The sequence below is a fragment of the Morus notabilis genome, unplaced genomic scaffold (assembly GCF_000414095.1).
Source record: "Morus notabilis unplaced genomic scaffold, ASM41409v2 Scaffold783, whole genome shotgun sequence".
Classification (NCBI taxonomy): domain Eukaryota; kingdom Viridiplantae; phylum Streptophyta; class Magnoliopsida; order Rosales; family Moraceae; genus Morus; species Morus notabilis.
Window position 1 is genome coordinate 641,156 of NW_010366150.1, and position 13,081 is coordinate 654,236.

Sequence of the window (13,081 nt, forward strand, 5' to 3'; positions counted from 1 at the left end):
TAGGTTTCAGGACCCCAAAAGAGAAACCTTGATTATTGAAAAAATTCCATTTAATTAAACGAGATTAATTAACAAAATTTTAAAAAAATATATATTTACAGAATATATATTAAAATATATTATTCTAAAATCTTTTATTAAAATATATTGTTCTAGACTCTTTTTTTATAAATAATATTTAAAACAGTTCATAGAATTTAAAGATAATATAATTTTGGGACAATGTCAATCAATACAATTTATATACAGAAATAATATACAAATCAAAATTAAAATATATAAAATAAAAAATAGAATGAACCACCTCGAATCTTGTGCCTTCAATCCTATGGCATCAATTTGCCATGCAGCAAATCAAAAGGCTAACTCTGGAGGGGGGAAAAACATGTAAAGCAGGGGTGAGCCAAATGCCCAGTAAGGGAAAAGGGATAACGACAATAAAACAAAGAAGGTGAAATAATCATAACGACTCGAACACCATCGAAAATAAAATGCATAACTCAAAACAGGAGATGATAATATGTGAAAACACCTAATCATGACTGATGCAGTCAAATGTAGAGTCAAGCGGATAATCAAGTATTTGAAAGCTCTTTTAAAAAACTATATCATTTTCAAATCCATTTCAAAAGTGATAAGGTACATGGTGTCTAACTTGTCTACAAATACTGGGTATTTGTAATTCTATTAGACACTGGGATATCAAAGTAGTTTGTGGATAGAAAAAAGATAAAGATCATACGCCAGTAGTTTGAAATGCTCTTTCAAAGTACTGACACATAATCTAGGGTAAATCCTTGATATCACCACCCATACTATAAAAGTGGCCCGTAGGGTTTCAGGACCTGCCCTCAAAGATATGATCTCCATATCCCGATCTCTAGGGACCATCATGCTGAAATCAACTATATAATATGCTCATTAGATAGCGTTTGAAAACTTAAATATATCATGCTCGAATTATCTCAACTTGAGACTTAATATGTTTTCTAAAAAATTCACTTCTGAAAACCATGATTTGCCTAAGTCAGGCTTTCGGGTAGGTTTTCCATATATATTATTGCTATATATATATATATATATATACAAATATACTTTTCAGAATCATTTTTAAAGTCTCAACATCGGTGAAAATTGACTTTTACACCAAGAAATGGAAATCCATGAAATATGTCCAAAAGGGAAGAGAAATTCAATCTCGTGCTCAAACAAGATCAAAACTCAAGAAATGAACGTGCTAAGTTCAATAATCTATAAAATATCTATGAACGCATAAACAACAATGCAAAAGTATCGTACTCCAATAAGATTCATTAAGTCTCCTTGAAATATCATAGTTATCAAGTGTTGATTTTATCCTCTTTTAACACCTTTTATCGTTTTCCCTTTAGAACCTCATACTTAATGTTAAACAACTACAAAGGCTCCAAACTACCAATCGTTCAGTCATAAATCAGTTTCTAACTCGAATCCATCAGAGTTAGAACGAGCAGTTCTAGTGATGAATATAAACACCATTTTGGACATTTTCTAAAACGGGTGCCAAACTATAGTTGTTGCACTAAAACCAACCTTGAAGTCATTTAGTTCCCATTATAGGCTTCACGTAGCCATAAGGGTTTCCCCAAACAGACACTGTAGCCTGATCAGTGCAACTGAGAATATTCAAACTTTTGTAGGAATACAACTGTTTGATTTTCTATTGTGTGGTTTCGAGAGCCCTGTAGATCTCCAAACCTCGCATGTAATATACCGAATCAAAGGCCTATGTGTCTAGTTTATATAGGAGTTAAAGATATGGACTTAGGAATCCCATAGAACTATTTGTGCATGTTCTCGTAGAATGTGTCAAATTTGCATTTTGTATAGAACTAGGAACTCATAAACTAGGACCCGGATTTAAAACCATAGTTACTGCACTTACATTGAGTTTAGAATCGTTAAGTATGTATTATAAGCTTCGCATGTGTAAAGCCCCTCCTGAGCTAGCAGCTAAAAATAAAGTCAGCTCAAGAGAAATGTTAACTAAAATAAATAATATTGCTTAATACAGAAATAATATCTATCACAAATACAATCATCGAACATAATTCTTAATATTACAAATTTCATTTCTTAATATCTCTTAACTCGTCATGGGACCTTGAACCATTCTTGCTCAGTCAACTGGAACTTCTATTTTAGCACTTACATACATCACAAGAATTATATGAGCGCAAGCTCAGTAGGTAAACCATAAATAATTTCCACTTTCAAATACTTTTCTATAACATTTAGGATCCTCTTGTATAATATTAATCTTGTGTTATTAGAACCCCTTTCATATAGTCCATATCTTGAAATCTCTCATTCCTTAAGAATTCAACCATTATCACATTCTCAGTTGGTTCATAATAAGCACAAGATTTCACGTCACATCCAGAAAACACTTTTAAAATCTCATGAAAGTAGGTCAACAATAATAAAGTGAAAACTTTCATTGGAAACATACTACTGTTTATGTGATGCAGTGGAAGATCTACTCATACTCAAGCTGCTTAAGAGGGAAAGCTATTCTCTCCCTATCTCTCCTCTTTTTTTTTCTTTCTTTATGTTATGACTCGCGTAAAATCGGTTGAAGACCACCCTCTGAATAGGCTTCAATATATGTACTACAAACTAAGAGAATTAGACTTCTCACTTAAAGAAATGTGGCATTAAGATCTCTAAGTAAGGTGGCATAGTTCACGTGCTTACATGCTAAGCTCCAAACGTGGACTCATATATTTTGTTTACTTAATTTATACCAACCCACCTCATGCTTATATAATATAATTCCTATCATATCAATTCTCAAGCAAATAAATCCATCCTCTTTCATGCATCATGCCTACAGACAACACTTTAATTATGCACTAAATAGATTCTAAGCATTATTGACAATATCAACGTAACCTCTACAAAACTCTACTTTTCATCTTATTCACTCTCAACTAAGCTAATAAATAGAATTTTAATATCAGATATTATAATTCTCCCTTTCTTAAAAAAATTTTGCCCTTGAAATTTGACAATTCTAATATCTCAAACTGAATATCTGTCTTTAAATAATTCAAAACCATACTTTGTCTCCAAAAACAAAAATCCTACACTAACTGAGCATTTAATCCCATGACATACCCACTATATCGCCATAAATGTATTGCTCTAATATCAAATTGTAATGCCCATCCCAAGCTAGCAGCTAAAAACAATGCTAGCTCGAGAAAAACGTTAACTAAAATAAATAATATTGCTTAATAGAGAAATAATATCTATCACAAATACAATCATCGAACATAATTCTTAGTATTACAAATTTCATTTCTTACGATCTCCTAACTCGTCATGGGACCTTGAACCATTCTTGCTCAGTCAACTGGAACATCTATTTTAGCACTTACCTGCGTCACAAGAACTATATGAGCGCAAGCTCAGTAAGTAAACCGTAAATAATTTCCACTTTCAAATACTTTTCTTTAACATTTAGGGCCCTCTTGTATAATATTAATCTTGTGTTATTAGAACCTCTTTCATATGGTCCCTATCTTGAAATCTCTCATTCCTCAAGAATTCGACCATTATCACATTCTCAGTTGGTTCATAATAAGCACAAGATTTCACGTCATATCCAAAAAACACATTTAAAATCTCATGGAAGTAGGTCAACAATAATAAATTGAAAACTTTCATTGAAAACATACTACTGTTTATGTGATGCAGTGAAAGATCTACTCACAGTCAAGTTGCTTAAGAGGGAAAGCTATTCTCTCTATATCTCTCCTCTTTTTTTTTCTTTCTTTATGCTATGACTCACGTAAAATTGACTAAAGACCACCCTCTGAATAGGCTTCAATATATGCACTACAAACTAAAGAGAATTAGACTTCTCACTTAAAGAAACTTGGCATTAAGATCTCTAAGTAAGGTGGCATACTTCATGTGCTTGCATGCTAAGCTCTAAACGTGGACTCATATATATTTTTTACTTAATTTATACCAACTCACCTCATGCTTATATAATATAATTCCTATCATATCAATTCTCAAGCAAATAAATCCATCCTCTTTCATGCATCATGCCTATAGACAACACTTTAATTATGTACTAAATAGATTCTAAGCATTATTGATCACTATCAACGTAACCTCTACAAAACTCTACTTTTCATCTTATATACCCTTAACTAAACTAATAAATAGAATTTTAATATCAGATATTACACTATGGCAGTGAAAATTATCCAAAACAGATAACTGTAGCTCAAGTTATACATTTTTAAAGTTAAGCATGATTTCTAGGAATTTTACAGAAAAATAACAACCTTTTGATCTGGTATAATATATTTTTGGAGACCTTAACAGAACCAAAATGAAGCTTGTTATAGCTCTTTAGAAAGCTCCAGATGTCTATTTTGATTAGGCACTAATTTTGTAATTTTTAGAAATGTGTAAAATATTTTATGATTATTCCTGTAACAGCTGCTAAAGCTATCTTTTTTAGGAATTGATAAAATAAAGAACTAAGACCCCTAGTTTTTGAAATAGCATTCCTACACCTAAACTAGTCTCGTTACAATTTAGAACATGTTATTAGTAATGTGTGGGAGTTAGAATCAGGTCATTTGGAGTTTTGTAACCCGAGTTGTGCGCATTGGAAGTTTCATGTAAAAACTTCTTAAAATCTGTAAAATCAGGGACAACTAGAATTTTAATTTCTTAAAAACTATTTTTGAGGTACTTAGAGAGCTTGGTTTTAGGTATACAAAAGCTTGTTTTGAAGCTCTATGTCTCTACTTTATTTAGAAACTAGAAGTATGCCCTTTAGATTTATGTGGAATGTGTTATGATCATTTTCGTCGGAAAGCTCAAAACTGCATTTTTGGCATAACGCAAAAAGTGTGAATTTGAACCTCAACTTCTAGAACCGAGATTGCTACACTTACGACACATAGCCTACCATTTAGTACGTATCATTAGTGATATGTAGCACTTGAAATCATTTTGTTTGGAGTTTTGTATGCCAAGATATGCGTAGTTGAAGTTTCACATAGAAAGTTTTTGAAATACCTTGAAAAGTTGAAATTTCAAAATTTCAATTTCTTGATGAATGTGTCTGAAAGGCTTAGAATATATGAAATAGTGCGTGCGATGGCTCGTTGGAAAGTCCTAGATGTCTATTTCTATTAGGAACTAGTTTTACACCATGTGAAGACACGTACTACGGTTTGCACGTGTTTTCACGACGGGCGTCAGGTCAGCCCAGATGCGAAATTAAAGAATTGAGTAAATTGGATAATTCTTTTAGATAATCTGAGTTTGATTAAGTGAAGGGCTTCCTTAAGCACTTAGCTTAAGGTTGGCTAGATGTTGAGAATCTAAAACCTTTTTAGTACTGCACAAGAAGCACATTCGTGATGATTCTTGTTCAATAATTCTATAACCTTGTCTCACCCTTCACGATGGAAGTTGAAAGTTTATACATATGTATAAAGATAAGAATTCACCCCGTTGATATACGAAAAACTGTGATCATACAAGAAATTACTAGGAGTCGCAAAGTGATGAAATCGTTAATGCCATTCATTTCCTTACAATGCATTGTTGTTGTTTTCGCAAGTTTAACCGCTACCCATGTTCAAAGGAATCACTCATTTTGGTGTGAAAGGGAAACTTGCGCCAAGATAAATAGGATTGTTCCAAATCATACAACAAGTTGGTGTCATTGCTTTTCACCTCGCGTTACCTCTTGAATTGTCTCATGTGTACAATGTGTTTCATGTTTCTATGCTTCGCAAGTGTCAACCCGATCCGGAAGCTATTGTACAATAGTACGATGTTTTGATTCAGTATGACACGACTTACAAGGAAGTACCGGTCCTGATTCTTGACCGAAAGATGAAAAGTTTACGTCATCATGAGATTCCGCTAGTGAAAGTGTTGTGGCAACACCATGGCGTTGAGGAAACAACGTGGGAACTAGAAGCGACAATGCAAGAACAGTATTCGTATCCGTTTTTATCTTAAAGTAAGCTCTAATTTCAAGGACAAAATTTCCTTTAGGAGGGTAGAACTGCAACAACCGGAAGAATTAAGTATGTTTAATTATGTGAATTGTGAGATATTAGTGTGCCTAATACTAATTTTATTAATTAATCATGTCATTAAAATTTCATTTTTAAGTTATATTCAAGAAATTTTAACTACTTCTAGTTTTAAAAATTTCACCCTAAAAATTTTAAAAATACACTTATTTCCTTTTTCTCTAAATATTCCTTACCATATTTTTCCCTTTGTGTTTTTCTTTTTCTTTCCTTTCTTTTTTCCTTTTCTCTCTTTTCTTTTCTTTTCTTTTCTTTTTCCCCTTCCTTCCCGCAGCTTCCACGCCACTCTCCCTCTCTTCTCTTTCTTTCTTTCTTTCTTTCCCTTTTCTCTCTCTCCTCTGCTTCATTCACCGTTGGTCTCTCTCTCTTTCTTTTTTTCCATTTTTCTCTCTCACCGTTGGCTTCTCTCTCCCTCCCTTACTCTTACTTTCTCTCATTTTCCCTCTCTCTCTCTCTCTCTTTTAGGTTCCTGCCGAAGCAGGAAGAAGAAAAAAATAAGAGAACATAGAGAGAATGGCTCCATCAAATAATTTAAGGTAAAACTCCTTGAAACCCACTCTTTAATTTGAATTTCTAACTTGAAAAATTGTGATTTTGGTTAGATTTGATGAATTTTGGTTAGGGTTTAGATTTGAATAAATTGTGGTTAAACTTGGAACAAATTGGGGGTTTTCAGTTATTGAACTTATTGAAGTGTTTAGAAACTGGTTTTAGTGATTTCCAGAGAATTTGTTTTGGAACTGAACTCAAACTGCAGGTTTTGACATTTTCCTTACTGTTATCGAAATGCTGACGAAATTTTTTCAAAACTCATTTTTCGAGTTAAATCTCAATTGGAAACCAAATCAACTGTTTGAGTTTTGACTTTTAAAGAATTCCAAATTGAATCATGAAAATTGGTTACAAACCTTGGATTTGAGTCAACGTACACTAGTAGGAAGCAGTTGAACTAGAATTGCTTTAGAGGTGAGAACTAAGTTCTAAAACATTGTTTTGATTACGAAGCTAGCGGCACGATTGGATGTGGAGCTTCAAGAATAGACGGTTGGACAACGTGAAGTTATTCGTAGATTTGACATCCAAGATGTAGAATATTCTTGTCCATATCTTTGTTAGCCTTGTTCTAAAGTGTTTTGGCCTATGAATATGTTTTAAAACAAAACATGTTTTATACTAAAAAGTGTTTGAGGAAATAGAATGATTTATGCTATTGAATTTATAATGAACTGAATTAAGGTTTAACGGATATTTTCTTAAAGTAAGATGTTTTAAGAAATGGTAAGAACGCTGATGGCTTAGTGATTGGGATATGAAAATCGTATCCTTGAGGGTATGACTCGAAACCCGTACGGGCTACTACAGTGGTGATTGGCCTTGCAATGACCGTAAATAATTTATCATTAAATTACTTGCTGGTGCCTGAAACCGGTAATTTAAGTTTATTTTCCTTTCAGAAAAAGGTTGTTTGGTTCTGAACGATTCGTTCGGGCCTGTACTTTCATTTATTTATTCAATTTTATAAAATTATATCTTATTGGGCATTCCACTCACTTTTACTATGTTTTCAATGTTTTAACCCCCTCCAGAGTTAGCGGTTTAGATTTACAGCACAACAAGTGGATGTCAATGGATTGAAGGCGCGAGATTCGAATAGGTTCGTTTGTTTTGAATTATAGTTTTTAAATTCCGAGTTGTACTATATTTCTGCATATAAACTGTATTGATCGACATTCTCCTAAAGTTGTACTATTTTCTTTAAATTTTATGGACTGTTTTAAATATCGTTCGCAAAAGAAAGACTTCGGAACAATAAATTTTGATATTTATGTATTTATTTTCATGGTTTTCGTTAATCAATTCAGTTTAATTGAGTTAATTTTTTTAATTAAATCCTAATAATCACAGTCTCATCTTTGAGGTCGTGACAGTTTTTTTACATTAAGTCATGTTTAGTAACGACTCGAGAAGCTGGGTCATTACAGTTTAATGGTTTGTTGTTGTAATCGATAATAAGTCTTAATGTGGTAGCTTCAATTTTCGATTACTATTGTCTAATTCCTCAGTAGTGAATGTAACTTTAAACCTTACCTTTCTTCAACAGCCTATAGAATCCTACTGACATTTCACAATTTCTTTTCCTTGTTTCTTTTCTGCTTCTTGTGCCTTTCAAGCATTGTATTTTCACCTTAAAGAGTCGTAGGTAGCGAGTCAATGTAAACTTTTCCTCTTAACTTCTTTATTGTTGCATTGCTATGGTTTTGAATAAAGAGTTTCTGAACGCTCATAGCAGGATATTTGATAAAGAGATAAGTCTATCTAATGCGTTATGTAGATTACCATGCTGTATACGGATACGTGGATTTCATATTTTGTCTAACCATTCTTGTTAATCACCCCCTCTCTTTTGTATTTTCTTGCACTTAGCTAGAATTGTTGAGGTAATCAACGAATGTTGTCTTCATTCTAGTGCTGTCATTTCCTATTTTTTAGTCTTAAGTGCAAGATTTCAGCCAAAACCAAGCGAATGAAACGATTCAGAGCGAGGAAAAAAAGTGAAAGAGGCGGAGAAGAGGAGCATATTGAGAAAGGAGCAAAAGATAGGGTTTCACGCGTGAAATGACCGAAAACCCCAGGCCAAAGACAGAGCAAACGGAGAGAAGGCAGGGGCAAAACGGTACAACCACAGCCCACATCGCAAGACAACCAAAAGCCCCAGCCCAGAAATAGAAGGGAGAAGGAAAAAGGACAAAACCGTCATTACACTATACAAGCACAGTAAATTGAGTGTGGATGAACAGTGGACAGCTCCTCCTTTATAGTATATTATTAAAGTGCTTGTAGAACAAGGCTTAGGATGAAAGGTGTGGAACTTGATCCTACAACCTCATAATGGTTTATATCTGAAGTCTTAAGGGAATGTTTGGTTGAAGGATTTAAACTATGATTTGAATCATGGTTCATGATTTGCTATAGTATTTTCTCTCATAAAAAATATACGTAAATTGAAAATGATTCTAATCACGTGATTCTAATCCATGAACCAAACGTCTCTTAAATCACAAAAATTTGTTTCGAAGCCTCGGGCCATAGTCAAAACCTGGATGAATGCCTCTATCTTGCAATGGGCTATATAGACAACTGCCACATTTCGGACGCTTGGATTATGTCCCAAAAAATAAAATAAAAAATTATTTCATAAAATATAATGTCATGTCATCATTATATGTTTTGTAATACTAAATACCCTTAGGACACTAGAAGGTATTCACTATAGACATGTCTTTTCACAACTCACATTAAGAACTTAAGCTGTAAAGTGAATTTTATGTGAGAAAAAAAATACTGTAATAAAAAAAATAAATTTAAAATTTTATAAAAAAATACTATAGCAAAAAAATTTGAGTTCTAAAAAAAACGTGTTTTATAATAGCAGATGATATCTATTGTGCCACTGTGATACCTGCAGGTGACAGTTAGACAGTAATTATCAATCGGTAACTATTGAGTTACTAACTAGTAACCCAGCCGAAAACCACTGGGATCCAACAACAATACTATTAATTACCAACAATGATATTGACGAGGATTTTTCACTAAAATACTAAGGCCTCGTTCATTTTACCGATTTGAGTTTTCTGTTTTAAATTTTTACAGTAAAAAATTTTCAAAAAATGTCACATCTAATTTTTTCTGTTATAGTAAAAAGTTCTAAAAAAATGTCACATCTCAGCTCAAATTGAAAACTCGAATCCATGAAGTGAACGAAGCCTAAAAAATCCCCATAATTCATCAAATTACATAAAATGCACAATCATTACTCACATAAATAAAAAAAATACAAACAAAATCAATAGGAAAAGTCTTCTCCACACCAGCTGGTATCCATTAGAATACCAACTAATATCCTGGCCGGTATCCATTGAAAAATCACCATTATCAGTGGCAGTGCAAAATCACCACTATGAAAGGTATTTAAGAAAATAAAAAAAAATACCAAAAATTGACGCCCATTTAGTTCGTTAATTCGAGTTGAGATGTAATATTGTGTGAGAGTTTTTTACTGTAGCAAAAAAGTTAGATGTGACTGTTTCTGAGAGCTTTTTACTGTAATAAAATTCAAATTCTAAACTCGAATCAACAAAAAAAGGGGACCAAAATCCACAAATAACACACATAAAAAATACAAAATCCACAAAAGTCATCAAAACTTCACGAAATACACAAAATCACATATTTGCTCCGCTAGATCTCTCCTTTGCCATGGAACCGTAGATCTCCTAGTCACTTACTCCAAATTAGCTGCACATCTAGTAGATATAACGTCCACATCGAAAAAATTGTTAAGAATAGAGTTCTAAGTGTGAGATGTAAAAAAATATTTATTATTTAATTAATAAAATAGTTTTTTCATTATTTATGTACATGTATTATTGAATATTTTGTGAATATAAGTGTTATATATGAGAGGACAATATTTAAGGATAATAATCGAAATATGTTCATAATGAATTTAATTAAAACAAAACTAATACATGTCATTCATATTAAGAATGAAATAGTGTTATCTGAATCATTAATATAGAGGGATAATGAATGTGTGTATTATGCATAATGAAATTATGTAGAGCTAGGACACAAACACAATTTGATTTCTAATAATTTATGTTAAGTGTATAAAATCAAATTTGAGTATACCAATAATCATATATAGATTGATCTTAATCTTGAGTTATTAGTAAAATCTTATTTATAGATTCGTGTTTTTTGACTTCCTCAATACGGGTTTCAACATTCTAAATTCTATTTCTTGTATCTTGGAAACATGAAAATAGATAGCTGAGAATGCTAATATACGAGATGGAATCCATTCCTTATTCCTTGAAAAAGTAGATAAATAATTCACTTAAAGATTGATTCGGTATCATGAATTTGTTTTTTTGAATATACTATTTATTAGAGAAGTAATAGTACTCAAGGATAAAGAAGAAATTATAGAGGTTAACGGATTTTACCTAGCTCTAATTATGAATTATTTATAGAGGATTAATCTATATGTAGTGACTATATCAAATGGACATTTCAAGTTTTTAAAAGTAAATTATGTCTATAATTTCGAGAATGCAATTTTAAATTTTTAGTGGAGTAACTTTTAGAATTAATATAATTAATTAATTAATTAAATAGTTTAATTAATTATAAATTTTTAAAAAAATGAAACATAAATAAAAGAGAGAAAGTAAAAAAAAAGTTAAAAGAAAAAAAGAAAGAAATAGGAGGCCAACATGTGGCGTTCATAGAGGCCAACACATGGCCTCCTTAGAAGCCAAATCCCTAGCTCTTTTAAGTAGAAATTACTTTTGCAACGTGCTCCGCATGTGTTGTCGTATTGTAGACACCTGAAAAATTTATTGTTTACCAGATAATGAGAAATTCATTTATACAATATTTTAAGGATTTTTGAATTTAGTTTAAAAGAAATATGTGTAAAGATAATAATTGACAAAAAAAAAATTAAGGTCACATTTTAAGAAAATTATTTTAACCAACAAAAAATAAAATAAGAACACATGCGAAAACTAACCTCCTAGGAGTAAAGTGAAGAACATTATATTTTTTAAAAACACACAAAAAATTAAAATGTAAAATAAATAGAAAATAAAGATAAAAAAGTAAAAAAAAAAGGGGGAAAAGATGTAAGTGAAGGGGCTGCCACTATAGAGAAGAGCTTTGATTTTTCTTTTTATTATGTATTATTAGATATATGTAAAGATAGCAACTAACAAAAAAAATAAAGTTGGGATACATTTTAAAAAAAATGATTTTAACAACTAAAAATAAATAGGAATACATGCAAAAAAAAGTTACTTTCATAGGAGTAAAGTAAGGAACAATATATTTAAAAAAACAAAAAATTCAAATGTATAAAAATAAAAAAAAATAAAAAAAGAAAGTGGAGAAAGAGCTTTGACTCTTTTATCTATTGTTAGTTGTATGGAGAAAAAATAAAAAAGAAAGTAATAGGCAAAAGAAAAAGAGAGGAAAAATAAAAAAGTTAAAAAAATGGAAAAAGAAAAAAAGAGGGAAAGTAAAAAAAATTAAAAGAAAAAAAGAAAGATATAAGAGGCCAACATGTGACCTCTATAGAGGCCAATACATAGCCTTTTTAGAAGTTAAATCCTTATTTCTTTTAAGTATGTATAAATATAGACATAGATATAGATTTATATTGTCACGTAACAATAAAACTAAAAGTTTTTTCCCCACAAGAATTAGTCAATCCACGAGTATTTTTCCTGGCAAGTATCATAAATAACTCTACTGCAATTCCGTTGCCACAAAACAAGTAAAGTAGATGTAACTCTACTGAGCACAACACAAATCAATAAGGATTCGTTTGGTACGATGATTTAAATTAAGGTGATTCAAATTAGGGTGATTCTAATCATGATTCTGGAACCAAAATCATGATTCATAATTTTGGATTCAAATTATGATTTTGAAACTATGATTCAGAATCAGGGATTTGAATCACCTTGAATCAAGAGGAGATGTGGTTTTAGAAACATGATTTGAGCTACTTTAAAACATAACATCAGATTCTGAAGCATTCAGAATCATCCAAACTAAACACTCATTCTGAATCACTGTAAACAAACACCGATTCTGAACTAGGATCCAGAATCATGATTCTAAATTCATCTACGAAATGCACCCTAATTGTTTTTAAAATTTTTATTGTGTCACATCAATAATTATTGTGTCAAAAATCCATTAAAAAGAGGTGGATATATCATTTTTCAAATTCAAAACTTTCTACCCCAAAAAAAGTTTCATATAATTCATTTTCTCAGAATGATCTTCTCACTAAAACTTTTTCAAAATGTTTACGGCAACTAAACAATATGAGGAAACAGTAGTACCGAGTATCATACATTAATAAAATATAGATTTAAAGTTAT